Genomic DNA, 15,749 nt, shown 5'->3' on the forward strand with positions numbered 1-15,749 from the left:
AAAGGCAAAGTCGACATGGCATCCCCCTCAGGATGCCATGCACACAAAATACTGCCTATGGCATAGGTAAGTCACCCCTCTAGCAGGCCTTACAGCCCTAAGGCAGGGTGCACCATACCACAGGAGAGAGCATAGTTGCATGAGCAATCCCTACAGTGTCCAAGTCCATTCTTAGACATTGTAAGTACAGTGTGACCATATTAAGTATATGGTCTGGGAGTTTGTCAAAAACGAACTCCACAGCTCCATAATGGCTACACTGAATACTGGGAAGTTTGGTATCAAACTTCTCAGAATAATAAACCCACACTGATGCCAGTGTTGGACTTATTAAAAAATGCACACAGAGGGCATCTTAGAGATGCCCCCTGTATTTTACCCAATCCTTCAGTGCAGGACTGACTGGTCTGTGCCAGCCTGCTGCTGAGAGATGAGTTTTTTGACCCCCTGGGGTGAGAGCCTTTGTGCTCTCTGAGGCCAGAAACAAAGCCTGCACTGGGTGGAGATGCTTAACACCTCCCCCTGCAGGAACTGTAACACCTAGCAGTGAGCCTCAAAGGCTCAAGCTTCGTGTTACAATACCCCAGGGCACTCCAGCTAGTGGAGATGCCTGCCCCCTGGACACAGCCCCCACTTTTGGCAGCAAGTCCAGAGGAGATAATGAGAAAAACAAGGAGGAGTCACCTACCAGTCAGGACAGCCCCTAAGGTGCCCTGAGCTGAGGTGACCCCTGCCTTTAGAAATCCTCCATCTTGATTTTGGAGGATTCCCCCAAAAGGAATAGGGATGTGCCCCCCTCCCCTCAGGGAGGAGGCACAAGGAGGGTGTAGCCACCCTCAAGGACAGTAGTTATTGGCTACTGCCCTCCCAGGCCTAAACACACCCCTAAATTCAGTATTTAGGGGCTCCCCAGATCCCAGGAAATCAAATTCCTGCAACCTGAAGAAAGAAGGAGGACTGCTGACCTACAAGCCTGCAGAGAAGGAGGAAGACAACAACTGAATTGGCCCCAGCCCTACTGGCCTGTCTCCAACTTCAAAAACCTGCTCCAGCGACGCATCCGACAAGCAGAGAAGGAGGAAGACAACAACTGAATTGGCCCTAGCCCTACTGGCCTGTCTCCAACTTCAAAAACCTGCTCCAGCGACGCATCCGACAAGGACCAGCGACCTCTGAAGCCTCAGAGGTCTGCCCTGGACTACAGGACCAAGAAACTCCAGTGAACAGCGGCCCTGTTCAAAACCAGCTGCTTCTTTGCAACAAAGAAGCAACATCCAAGGACTTCACGTTTCCCGCCAGAAGCGTGAAACTCTACACTCTGCACCCGACGCCCCCGGCTCGACCTGCAGAAAACCAACACCTCAGGGAGGACTCCCCGGCGACTGCGAGCCTGTGAGTAACCAGAGACGATTCCCCTGAGCCCCCCACAGCGACGCCTGCAGAGAGAATCCAGAGGCTCCACCTGACCGTGACTGCCTGTAACAAGGGACCCGACGCCTGGAGCACTGCACCCGCAGCCCCCAGGACCCGAAGGAACCGAACTTTGATGCAGGAGTGACCCCCAGGTGACCCTCTGCCTTGCTCAGGTGGTGGCTGTCCCAAGAAGCCCCCCCTGTGCCTGCCTGCACGGCTAGAGTGACCCCCGGGTCCCTCTATTGAAACCTATACAAAATCCGACTCTTGCTTTGCACACTGCACCCAGCCGCCACGGTGCCGCTGAGGGTGTGCTTTGTGTGCCTACTTGTGTTCCCCCCAGTGCTCTACAAAACCCCCCTGGTCTGCCCCCGAGGACACAGGTACTTACCTGCTGGCAGACTGGAACCGGAGCACCCCTGTTCTCCATAGGCGCCTATGTGTTTTGGGCACCTCTTTGACCTCTGTACCTGACCGGCAATGAGCTGCTGGTGTGGTAACTTTGGGGTTGCCTTGAACCCCCAACGGTGGGCTGCCTATGCCCCAGGACTGAGACTTGTAAGTGTTTTACTTACCTACTAATCTAACCTTTACTTACCTCCCCCAGGAACTGTTGATTTTTGCAGTGTCCACTTTGAAAATAGCTTATTGCCATTTTTACAAAGTCTGTACATGATATTGTTTTCATTCAAAGTTCCTAAAGTATCTAAGTGAAGTACCTTACATTTAAAGTATTAATTGTAAATCTTGAACCTGTGGTTCTTAAAATAAACTAAGAAAATATATTTTTCAATATAAAAACCTATTGGCCTGGAGTAAGTCTTTGAGTATGTGTTCCTCATTTATTGCCTGTGTGTACAACAAATGCTTAACACTACCCTCTGATAAGCCTACTGCTCGACCACACTACCATAAAATAGAGCATTAGAATTAGTCGCTCCGTGGAGTGACCTGGGATTGTCGCCGGGTAAATCAACGGAAATTACCGTAATTAGCTGAATAGGAGCGCAGCTCCTATACCTGACAGTGGATGTTTGTGTACTGTAGTTCTCCTAAGGGAAGCGCAGAGGCGCTGAAGCCTGCGCATGGAAGAGACTGTAGGTTATTTCCACCATGGTACTTCAGCTCCCATTGTGTATGCTGCATTCTTTTTCATTATGACCTGATTTATGTGTATGTTGCGCTTACCATGATTGAAGGGATATTTATAATTTCAGGACCTGCCTGCTATACGGTGGGAGGGTGTATAGTGTTTCATACGGTCTACGCCCTATGGTAACGTTTTGATGATATGTGCATTTATGATGATGGCCTGGCATTCCTGATGGGATATGTTTATTATGACATGCATTTCTTTTTCTTTAGTGGTAATGACAACCTGACTATTGCTTGTGTTGCAGAATACCATTAACCTACATGTTTACCTGACAACTGCTTATTTTTGCAGAGTACTAGTAATCTGTAATGTTCTGACAACTGCTTGTGTAGCAGGGTATTTCTGATACATGTCGTGTTTGGTCTAATGATGTTTTATGCAACACAGTTTATTTTTACATAACTTGGTGTTGTGTTTCCTTTGTGGTGTAGTTATTGTGTCACTTGTGTTGCGTGTATTGTGCAATCGCTTTGCACATTGCCTCTGGGATAAGCCTGACTGCTCATGCCAAGCTACCAAAGGGGTGAGCAGGGATTATCTTTGGTGTGTGTTGGACCTGGCCTTTTTACAGGGTCATCCCCAAACTTTTTGCCTCCTTCCTCCTATTTTTTCTGACCTGTTGTTGTTGGCTTTTGAACTCTGGGCACTTTACCACTGCTAACCAGTGCCGAAGTGCAAATGCTCTCTGTGTAAATTGTACTGTTGATTGGTTTATCCATGATTGGCTATTTGATTTACTTGAAAGACCCTAGTAGAGTGCACTATATGTGCCTAGGGCCTGTAGATTAAATGCTACTAGTGGGCCTGCAGCACTGGTTGTGCCACCCACTTAAGTAGCCCCTTAACCTTGTCTCAGGCCTTCCATTGCAAGGCCTGTGTGTGCAGTTTCACTGCCACTTCGACTTGGCATTTAAAAGTACTTGCCAAGCCTAAAACTCCCCTTTTTATACATATAAGTCATCCCTAATGTGTGCCCTAGGTAACCCCTAGAGCAGGGTACTGTGTGGGTAAAAGGCAGGACATGTACCTGTGTAGTTTATATGTCCTGGTAGTGTAAAACTCCTAAATTCGTTTTTACACTACTGTGAGGCCTGCTCCCTTCATAGGCTAACATTAGGGCTACCCTCATACATTGTTGAAGTGGTAGCTGCTGATCTTAAAGGAGTAGGAAGGTCATATTTAGGTTGGTCATAATGGTAATACAAAATCCTGCTGACTGCTGAAGTTGGATTTAATATTACTATTCTAGAAATGCCACTTTTAGAAAGTGAGCATTTCTTTGCACTTAAATCTTTCTGTGCCTTACAATCCACGTCTGGCTGGGTTTAGTTGACAGCTCCTTGTGCATTCACTCAGACAGACCCCAAACACAGGGTACTCAGTCTCACTTGCATACATCTGCATTTTGAATGGGTCTTCCTGGGCTGGGAGGGTGGAGGGCCTGCTCTGACTCAAAGGACTGCCCCACCCCCTACTGGGACCCTGGCATACAGGATTGAACTGAAAGGGGACCTGGTGCACTTCTAAGCCACTCTTTGAAGTCTCCCCCACTTCAAAGCCACATTTGGGTATAAAACAGGGCCTCTGCCCAACCACCTCAGACACTTGCTGGAGAAGAAACCTGAACCAGAACCTGCATCCTGCCAAGAAGAACTGCCTGGCTGCCTAAAGGACTCACCTGACTGCTTTCTACAGAGGACTGTTGCCTTGTTGTTGCCCTGCTGCCTTGCTGAACTCTTGCCCTGCTGCAGAAGTGCACTCCAAGGGCTTGGATAGAGCTTGCCTCCTGTTCCCTGAAGTCTCAGGACCAAAAAGACTTCTATCTTTCAACTGTACTCCTTGTGCGCCGAAAAATTCGACACACAGCTTGCTCCGCGGTGAAAAATTCACTGCACGCCGACCGGAAAAGGCGCCGCTCGACCCCGCGAGGAAAAGATCGACGCAACGCCTGAGGTGTGACCGGAACTTCGACGCACAGCCCGCCTGGACAATGCCGCCGACTTCCAGAGAGGAAATCGACACGACGCCTGCTGTGAGGGAAAAAATTCCACTCACAGCCCACCGGAACGACGCGCAGCCGGACAACAAGCCCAGGATTTCACGCACAGACCCCGGGCGTCTGAAAACCCTGCGACCCACAGAGGAGACTGTCCGCGCGCCGGAAATCGACGCAACATCTTCCCCGCGTGAAAAATAACGACGCAAGTCCATGTGTGAAGGGGCGAAACCGACGCACACACCATTTTCCACGCATCTCCTCCTCTGCGGCCCTTTGCAGAGATTTTTCACTCCAAACCAGGTACTTTGTGCCTAAAAGAGACTTTGGCCCTCATTACGACCCTGGCGGTTTGTAACCGCCAGGGCCGCTGGACGCGGAGGCACCGCCGACAGGCCGGCGGTGCCCCGCGGGGCATTCTGACCGTGGCGGCTTAGCCGCGGTCAGAGAAGGGAAACCGGCGGTCTCCCGCCGGTTTCCCGCTGCCCCCAAGGAATCCTCCAAGCCGGCGCAGCTTGCTGCGCCGGCTTGGGGATTCCGACTCCCCCTCCCGCCATCCAGTTCCTGGCGGTTCTCCCGCCGGGAACCGGATGGCGGGAGGGGGAGTCGCGGGGCCCCCGTAAGAGGGCCCCAAAATGTATTTCACTGTCTGCCTTGCAGACAGTGAAATACGCGACGGGTGCAACAGCACCCGTCGCACCTTCCCACTCCGCCGGCTCTATTACGAGCCAGCATCCTCGTGGGAAGGGAGTTTTTCCCTGGGCTGGCGGGCGGTCTTTTGGAGACCGCCCGCCAGCCCAGGGAAAAACTCATAATACCCTCGGAGCGGTATTACGGAGGGCGGAATTCTGGCGGGCGGCCTCCGCCGCCCGCCGGAGTCATAATGAGGGCCTTTGTTTGTTTTTTAAAGACTTAAGATCACTTCTCAGTGATATCGCTACAATTTCTTATTGCATCTTTTATTGTTTTGACCTGCAACTATCCAGATAAATATTATATATTTTTCCAAACACTGTGTGGTGTATTTTTGTGGTGCTATATTGTGTTATTGTATGATTTATTGCACAAATACTTTACACATTGCCTTCTAAGGTAAGCCTGACTACTCAGTGCCAAGCTACCAGAGGGTGGGCACAGGATAATTTGGATTGTATGTGACTTACCCTGACTAGAGTGAGGGTCCTTGCTTGGACAGAGGGTAACCTGACTGCCAACCAAAGACCCCATTTCTAACTTTGGTGATCAGTGGTGAGAATAGGACTTGTATTTGTGCAGTGACATACAGTAGCTAAGTATTTCACTACCGACCCACAGTTGAAGGTCAGCTTGATTTTTTCATCTTTTTGCTTTTGATTCTCCGATGTCCTCCTGGATATATTGTTGATGTTTTGGACTTTGGTTTTGGGTTTTGCCTGTGATACCTTGCCAGATTGCGAATGGATACCAGCTTCACAGAAGACTACGATGTGTCAAGCATTGTGCCTGTTGAATCCCTCACCAAGGCTGAGCTGAGGGGGCTTTGCAGAAAATGGGGACTTCCTATGTCAAGGAGATCCACTCAGATGGAACTGCTAGATATCTATGTAGCCTGGGGAGAGGCACAATGGGCAGAGGAACAGGCAGCAAAGAACCAAAGGATGAATAGCCCTGAGAATGATTATGAGGAGGAGGACTACTCAGATGAGGAAAGAGAACCAGTGAGAGATGAATGGTTCATAGGTCAAGAGCGGTGGATGGAAGAGCTAGATGAGGAGCTTGAGAGGTCTGAGGCAGAGAGAGCCTTAGCCCAGGAAAAAGAAAGGATTGCAGCTCAAGAGCTGAGGCGTGAAGAGCTGAAATTGGAAGCCAGAAGGGCTGAGTCCACTTCAGATGGTGGCAGCAAAAATCTTGTATCCAGTGCTGCTGGAGAAGTGCACAGGCCCAGAGATGTGGTGCCCGACTTGAAGAAGGGAGTTGACACACACCAGGCGGTTCAGGAGTATGAGGTAGTTCCCGTTATGCCCAGGGTCCCTGAGGAGGATTGGGGAACTGGCACAGGGAGGCATATTCCTACTGGGGGGAGGGACACTTTACTGGCTCTAGAAGAGAGTGACAGGGAAAAGGGTTCCCCCCTAGTGGACGTCCTGGGTATAGAGTGTGGAGACATCCCCGAAGAGTGTGTGTTGAGTGACAGGGACAGTCAGACACTGTCTCACCAGTCTCAGAAGGGTGATGTAGAGTGCTTTTTCAAGGCTGAGACACTGGATTGTTGGGTGAAGGGTACTTTGGTTAATACATGTGAGGGGCTGAGTGATGTAATTGCTGGAGAGCAAATGTCTGGTCCTTATTTTCCAGAGCTACGCCAACACCAGGTGGAGTGTGAGTTATCTGACCCCAGGGAGCTTACAATGGAGGCAGACTTCTGGGTGAGTACCAGAGAGTCTGAAGAGGCATTGGGGGGTGCTCCTTAAGGGAGTGGTCTAGGTGTTTCCCAACCAAGTGAGGTGGGAAAGGATTGCAGTGTCCCAGGTAGGTCCCAGAGTAGTGTGATGGGTGAGGGACCCCATGTCCAGTCTCAGAGGAGAGGGAATGGGGATGGGCTGAGGCCCAGGGTGCCCGAGATCCGGTCCCAGGTCCTGGAGGGTTCCATGAGGGAACACCAGGAGGGGAGCCTAGCCTGTACCGTAGGGCCACCTGTTGAAGGAGATCCCGCAGTGCCAGAAGAACTTGGGGGTTGACTGTAGCCAGCATCCCACCAGTTCTGGTGTCTGGCAGTACCACTCCTAGTGTGGGGGTGCAGAAGTCCAGGCAGAGGGTTGAGAGGGGGCTGCGGACCCCAGTGGAGGTCCTGGAGAGTCAGGGGTCAGCTCTGAGAGCAGAGCCCCCCAGGAATGACTCAGGTGAAACCATTTCTGGTTTGGGGGAGATCCAGATTCTGCCAGATGGGCAGAGGTCAGGAGACCTGCGCCAGCCAGACTCTTGTGTGGCCCTTGGGGACGGTGTGTCACTTGTGGGGGGGGGGTTGAGTGTGCCCCCCAGGAAGTCCTGGCATGCCAGGCAATTGTTCAACCTCAGGGTGGTGACCCTGGGTTGAAGGACCAGGTTCAGAGGGTAAACTCTTACCTGGTGGGGGTAGGTTTGCCCCCCAGAAAGTCCTGGTTTGCCAGGCAGTGATTCAGTCTGAGGGTACAGACCCTGGATTGGAAGTCCAGGTTCAGGGTGTCCCCCCTGACCTGGAGGAAGGGGTTACTGATAACAGTGCCCCTACCATGTTGTCTTCTGGGAGGGGGCACTCCTAGTTGGGGGGTGCTGGACCCCAGAAGGGAGGGCAGGGGGAGGGAAGCCCCACCCCAGGCCCTATTCCAACCTGACGGTGCAGACCCCAGGTTGGAAGACCAGTTGCAGGTTAACAGCCCTACACTGGTGAAAGAATGGTGCAGGGCTGCTTCTATACGCACCCTGACCATGTTGGACTCTGGGAGTGCCGCTCCAGGAGGGAGGGTACAGAGCCCCAGAGGGGAGGACCAGGTTCAGGCTGTCATCCCTGACCTGGTGGAAGGGAGAGTGGTCAAAGGATGCCCAGCACCTGGGGCTACCGCCCCCCACTCTCCACAGTCACAGTGGTCAGGGAGCTTTGAGAGGCCTGGGGCCTGGCTCTCATCCCTGACAGCTGTCAGTGGCCACTGTGGCTTGCTGCCCGGGTGGACAGAGTTACCCCTGGGGAGGGGACAAGAGTCACACCCTGGGGGTAGAGTGGGCAACACCACTGTGTTGGCCCTGGTGGTACTATCCGGCCCCTGGGATACATCTGTGAGCAAAGTAAGGTTAGGTGCTGCGCAGATGGTATCTGCAGGTGAGGAGAAAGGTTCCCCATGGGTTGGCTTAGTGGACCCTGAGAGTATGGACAGAGGGATCCAATTGGAGTCAGGAAGGCGAAGAACTGGAACATGCCCCTGCTGTTGTGGGCCTGGGTCCTTGTTCTATCGCCTCAAACAGGGAAGTACATCAGGATAGTGATTGTTCTCCCCTGGCTTTAGGCTGGTGGTGGGTCATGTTGGACCTGGCCTTTTTACAGGGTCATCCCCAAACTTTTTGCCTCCTTCCTCCTATTTTTTCTGACCTGTTGTTGTTGGCTTTTGAACTCTGGGCACTTTACCACTGCTAACCAGTGCTAAAGTGCATATGCTATCTGTGTAAATTGTACTGTTGATTGGTTTATCCATGATTGGCTATTTGCTTTACTTGTAAGACCCTAGTAGAGTGCACTATATGTGCCTAGGGCCTGTAGATTAAATGCTACTAGTGGACCTGCAGCACTGGTTGTGCCCTTAACCTTGTCTCAGGCCTGCCATTGCAAGGCCTGTGTGTGTAGTTTCACTGCCACTTCGACTTGGCATTTAAAAGTACTTGCCAAGCCTAAAACTCCCCTTTTTCTACATATAAGTCATCCCTAATGTGTGCCCCAGGTAACCCCTAGAGCAGGGTGCTGTGTGGGTAAAAGGCAGGACATGTACCTGTGTAGTTTATATGTCCTGGTAGTGTAAAACTCCTAAATTCGTTTTTACACTACTGTGACGCCTGCTCCCTTCATAGGATAACATTAGGGCTACCCTCATACATTGTTGAAGTGGTAGCTGCTGATCTGAAAGGAGTAGGAAGGTCATATTTTGTATGGCCAGAATGGTAATACAAAATCCTGCTGACTGGTGAAGTTGGATTTAATATTACTATTCTAGAAATGCCACTTTTAGAAAGTGAGCATTTCTTTGCACTTAAATCTTTCTGTGCCTTACAATCCACATCTGGCTGGGTTTAGTTGACAGCTCCTTGTGCATTCACTCAGACACACCCCAAACACAGGGTACTCAGCCTCACTTGCATACATCTGCATTTTGAATGGGTCTTCCTGGGCTGGGAGGGTGGAGGGCCTGGTCTGACACAAAGGACTGCCACACCCCCTACTGGGACCCTGGCAGACAGGATTGAACTGAAAGGGGACCTGGTGCACTTCTAAGCCACTCTTTGAAGTCTCTCCCACTTCAAAGGCACATTTGGGTATAAAACAGGGCCCCTGCCCTACCACCTCAGACACTTGCTGGAGAAGAAACCTGAACCAGAACCTGCATCCTGCCAAGAAGAACTGCCTGGCTGCCTAAAGGACTCACCTGACTGCTTTCTACAGAGGACTGCTGCCTTGCTGTTGCCCTGCTGCCTTGCTGAATTCTTGCCCTGCTGCAGAAGTGCTCTCCAAGGGCTTGGATATGGCTTGCCTCCTGTTCCCTGAAGTCTCAGGACCAAAAAGACTTCTATCTTTCAACTGGACTCCTTGTGCGCCAAAATATTCGACACACAGCTTGCTCTGCGGTGAAAAATTCAGCGCACGCCGACCCAGAAAGACGCCGCTCGACCCCGCGTGGAAAAGATCGACGCGACGCCTGCGGTGTGACCGGAACTTCGACGCGCGGCCCCCCTGGACAGCGGCGCCCGACTTCCAGAGAGGAAATCGACGCGACGCCTACCGTGAGGGAGAAAATTCCACGCACAGTCCACCGGAACGACGCGCAGCCGGACAACAAGCCCAGGATTCCACGCACAGACCCCGGGGCGTCTGAAAACCCCGTGACCCGCGCACCGGAAATCGACGCAACGTTTTCCCCGCGTGAAAATTAACGACGCAAGTCCGTGTGTGAAGGGGCGAAACCGACGCACACACCATTTTCCACGCATCTCCTCCTCTGCGGCCCTTTGCGGAGATTTTTCACTCCAAACCAGGTACTTTGTGCTTGAAAGAGACTTTGTTTGTTTATTAAAGACTTAAGACACTTCTTATCACTTCTCAGTGATATCTCTATAATTCTTATTGCATCTTTTATCGTTTTGACCTGCAAATATCCAGATAAATATTATATATTTTTCCAAACACTGTGTGGTGTATTTTTGTGGTGCTATATTGTGTTATTGTATGATTTATTGCACAAATACTTTACACATTGCCTTCTAAGTTAAGCCTGACTGCTCAGTGCCAAGCTACCAGAGGGTGGGCACAGGATAATTTGGATTGTGTGTGACTTACCCTGACTAGAGTGAGGGTCCTTGCTTGGACAGAGGGTAACCTCACTGCCAACCAAAGACCCCATTTCTAACAGTGTGGGTTCTGCCTGACTTAGATGCAGAACCTAGCCAGCCAGAAACCCAATTTCTAACAAAAAATCCTCAGTGCACAGGTTCAGCAGCTAGGCGAAAGTGTTGATTGTTCTGCTGTAGAGCACAAGTTTGGCATCTGAAGGTGAGGGAGGTGGGAGGGCAAAGTGGGAAGTGCATGGCCAAGCATTGCCAAGGCGACACCTATGTATACAATTTATTAAAAGAAAGTGTAATCAGCCAACACCTCTCATGAGTAATTCAAACATTTTTCACCCCATTCCATATTACCCTATGGTGTCAGTCATGTGTCCATCAGTACTAGCATTGCTGAACTTTGCAGGGCCGTGGGGGGCTTCTTCAAACATCCATCCATGCACATGCTCCATCTCTCACTTCCACATCATTACTACGTGTACCATGCATGGTGAAGGACACCAAACTATACTCCGAAACATTCCTAGATGTCAGACAGTTTAGAATTCTGGAACTGGTTATGCCGAACAACTCCGCCACAATGGCACTACCAACTTCATTGACATGTTAATTTATGTGTATTTGTAAAGCGCACTATCACCCATGAGGGTATGTTGACTCTAATCGGCCTCCTTGCCAAGAGTGATGGAGTTTCCAACCCTATTAGCCCTAAAAATCATTGGGAAGCAATGCCAGAACAGAACATTAACAAGTCAGCCTCAAAATCATCACACACTTGAGGCTTTTGTACAAGGGCATTCCTTGAGGGGAAAGCATATAAGCGTTAGCAACCCGAGATCTGTACAAATAGGCATGGGCACAGCCAACAGGTCTTGGTTTAATGAGATAATGCATGCAGCATAAACATGCTAAAGTGAGTCACTCAAATGGAAGACAACAAGAGCAGACAGAGAACACTAAAGTGGACCTTCATGCAGTTCAGTGCCAGCACTGGAATAAAGATGGAAGCATACATCCACACAACCAGTAGCATTAGGTGAGAAATTGATACTCCACTGGGCCGAGCTTAGACTTCTCCTGACAATGACTGAAAGTTGTTGGTCAAAGAAAGTCAATAGTTGAAAGGTGCTACCTCAAACCCACCTCATGTAAATTGTTAACAATAGATCAGGTTGACAGTTGTGCTGTCAATGCCCACATGTAAGAAGTATTTTTAACGTGTTACAGTAGAGAGAGATAGTGTATCATAGAAAAGGTTATCATGTGGCCACAATACAGCAGACCTATAGCATCAAAGCAGTGGATGGCACATTGCATCCTATGTCTCCTGCTGCTACACCCACTAAGACAGTTGTGCCTGGAGCAAAGAGCATCTCCTACCAATGCATCTAGGTATTGATTCTGTAGGTCAGCAACCTGTTTGAGCATGACTTGTGGGATGTCAGTTTAAGCAGTAATAAGAGTAATAGTAATTGTATTTATATATCGTTTACTACCCCTGACGAGGCGTCAAAGCGCTTTTCGGCGAGTAGCAGGCTACTCCGGAACCCCCGAGGAATTAGTGGTGGATTAATATATAGCGAAATATGAGTACATTTAATACTGGTGGGTTTACACTCAGGGAAGTGGCGTTGGGTAATACTGGTGGGCTTACACACAGGGAGGTGGGCAATGGTTAACACTGGTGGGCTTACACACAGGGATCTTGGGTGTAGTTAATACAGAATGGCTTAGACACTGGAGGAGGTAGGGTGTAGTTAATACCGGTGGTTTTACACAAAGGGGGAGGATGGTTACTAAGGGTGTGCTTACACACGGGGAGGTGGGTGTAGTTAATACTGGTGGGTTACACACATGAGGTGAGGGATGGTTAATACTAGTGGGGCTTTCACACAGGGAGGTGGGTGTAGTTAATACCATGTGGCTTACACACAGGGAGGTGGTAGATGGTTAATACAGGTGGGTTACACACAGGGAGATGGGGATGGTTAATACTCATGGGGCTTACACACAGGGAGGTGGGGGGTGGTTTAATAATGGTAGGCTTACACACAGGAGGAGGTTAGGGATGCTTAATACCGGTAGGGAGTACACACAGGGGGATGGGGTGGTTAATCCTGGTGGGCTTACACACAGGGAGGTGGGGATGGTTAATACTGGTAGGCTTACACACAGGAGGAGGTGGGGGATGGTTAATACAGGTGGGTTATACACAGGGAGGAGAGGGTGGTTAATACTGGTGAGCTTACACACAGAGAGGTGGGGTGTAGTTAATAGGGGTAGACTTACACACAGGGGGTGGGTGTAGTTAATACTTGTGGGCTTACACACAGCAGGAGGTGAGGGATGGTTACCAATGGTGTGCTTACACACAAGAGGAGGTGGGTGTAGTTAATACTGGTGGGCTTGCACACAGGAGGGGGTGTGGGATGGTTAATACTGGTGGGTTACACACAGGGAGGTGTGGTGTAGTTAATACTGGTGGGCTTACACAAAGGGAGGTAGGGGTGGTTAATCCTGGTGGGTTTACACACAGGGGGAGGTGGGGGATGGTTACTACTGTTGGGCTGACAAAACAGGGAAGTGGGGGATGGTTAATACTGGTGGGTTACGCACAGGAGGAGATTAGGGATGGTTAATACCGGTGGGGCTTACACACAGGGGGGAACAGAAAGTAAGTAAGGGGCAAGTTGTCAAAAAGTGAGAAAAGCATCTCAGAAGGTGAACACATAAGAGGGAAAGAAAGAAAAGGGTGTACAAGCAAAAGGAAGGGGAAAATATGAGGAGATGACTAGGGACAGGGAAGGACACAAATTGTTACCTAATTGAATGGGAAGAGAATGTACGACACACAGGAAGTGGAGGGACTTGCAGAGAAAAAGTTGAAAAGGGGTACAAGAATTTGACAGATAACATAATGAAGACTGATCAGCATTGGCAAAGCCAATAGGCCTCATCTATGCAAGAGCTGTTGGCTTTACCAGTATGTTTTAGCCATGTTGTACACCAGTGTGGCTGTTGATCAGCATGACTAAAAGTTAGTGGCATTGAGGAGAGTTGCATGGAGTGATGTAGAGTGGAGTGGCATACAATGGCATAGAGTGGCTTGGAGGGGAGTAGAAGAGAGTAGAGTAGAGTGGAGTGGTGTGGAGTGATGTAGAGTTGCATAGAGAAGAGGGGTATATAGTAGAGCAGAGGGGCATAAAGTGTTGTGGCATAGAGTGGAGTAGAGTGTTGTAGAGTGTCCTGGAGTGGGGTGGGGGCGTAGAGTGGCATAGCATGGAGGGGAGTAAAATGTCATAGACTGAAGTAGAGTGTTGCAGAGTGGCGTAGAGTGGCATTTAGTGGATTGTCGCAGAATATCATTGAGTGGAGTAAACTGTTGTAGAGTGTTGTGAAGGGTCGTAGAGTGGAGGGTCATACAGCGTTGTGGAGTGCAGTGGTGTAGAATGACGTAAAGTGTTGTAGAGTGGAGTAGAATGGAGGGCATAGCTTGAAGGGGAATAGACTGCAGGGGATAGAGTGGAGGGGTATATAGTGGAGCGAAGTAAGTGTAATGGAATGGAATAGAGTCTTCTGGGTGGCATAGAGTGGAGTGTTGTAGAGTGGAGGGATATATAGTGTAGTGAAATGGAGGCCATGGGTTGGCGGGCATAGAGTGGATGGGATAGAGTGGAAGGTGATACAGTGGAATGAAGTAAGTAAAATGGAGTGGAGTAGAGTCTTCTGGAGTGGCACAGAGTGGCGTGGAGTGGTGTATAGTGGAGTGTTGTAAAGTGGAGGGGTATAGAGTGGCATGGTACACAGTGGAATAAAGTGTCGAGTAGAATGGAGTGCCATAGAGTGGGATGGAGTGCCGTAGAGTGGAGTGGTATAGCACAGAGTGGAGTGAAGTGTCATAGCATGGACTGGTGTAGCGTTGAGTGGCATAGAGTGTAGTAAAGTAGCATAGCATGTCATAAACTGGAATGGCATAGACTGTCCTAGAGTGGAGTGTCGTAGAGTGGAGTGGCATAGACTGTCATGGTGTGCTGCAGAGTGGAGTGTCGTAGAGTACACTGTTGTTGATTTGACTAGAGTGTCGTAGAGCATTGTGAAGGGTCGTCCATTAGAGAATCGAGAGTAGCATAGAATGGCCTAGAGTGACGTGGTGACAAGTGGAGTGACCTTAAGTGGAATAGAGGGAAGTGGAGTACAGTGTCATAGAATGGAGTATTTTGGAGTGGAGTGTTGTAGAGTGTCATAGAGTGGATTAGAGTGGAGTGGAGTGGAGTAGAGTGTTGTAGAGTATAGTATCGTGGTGTGGAATAGAATAGCAGAGGAGTGGTGTACAGTGTTGTGTCATAGAGCGGAGGGGTGTAGAATCACGTGGAGTACAGTTCAGTGGCATGGAGTGGTGCAGAGTGGAGTATAGTGGCATAGATTGGAGTGGTGTAGAGTTGCGTGTAGAAAGGCATAACATACAGTGGTGTAAAGTTTAGTAGAGTGGACTGCTGTAGAGTGGAGTGCCGTAGAGCAGATTGGCATATCGTATAATGGATTAAAGTGCCATAAAATGGAGTGGTGTAGTGTTGAGTGGCATAGAGGGAAGCAAAGTGGCATAGAGTGTTGTAAAGTGGAGTAGTGTAGAGTGGAGTGACGTAGAGTGTCATGGAGTGTCATAGAGTGGAGTGGTTTAGAGTGTAATGGACTAAAGTGAAATGGTGTAGAGTGTCATAGTGCACTGTCAAGTGGAGTGGCATAGATTGGGGTAGAGTGTGGTAGAGTAGAGTGAAATGGTGCAGAGGGTTATAGAATGGAATAGAGTATTGTAGAGTGGAGAGGCACTGAGTGGCGTGGAATGCCATAGAGTGGAGTAACATGGAGTGTTGTAGAGTTGAGTGGCATGGCATAGAGGGCGGTTGAGTGGCATGGAGTAGAGAGTTGTAGAGTGGACTAGCATGGAGTGGAGTAGGGTGTCAGAGTAGAGTTGCCTAAACTGGAGTATGCATTGTGTGGTAGCATACTGCAATTACAGACAACACATTTTCAATTGAAATGATCATTGTATTTGCATACACAGGTTTACTAATAAAATTATACAGTGCACAAACGATAATATGTGGAAATAGCATCATCAAGTGTATT

This window comes from Pleurodeles waltl, chromosome 6 (assembly GCF_031143425.1).
Source record: "Pleurodeles waltl isolate 20211129_DDA chromosome 6, aPleWal1.hap1.20221129, whole genome shotgun sequence".
NCBI classification, from domain to species: domain Eukaryota; kingdom Metazoa; phylum Chordata; class Amphibia; order Caudata; family Salamandridae; genus Pleurodeles; species Pleurodeles waltl.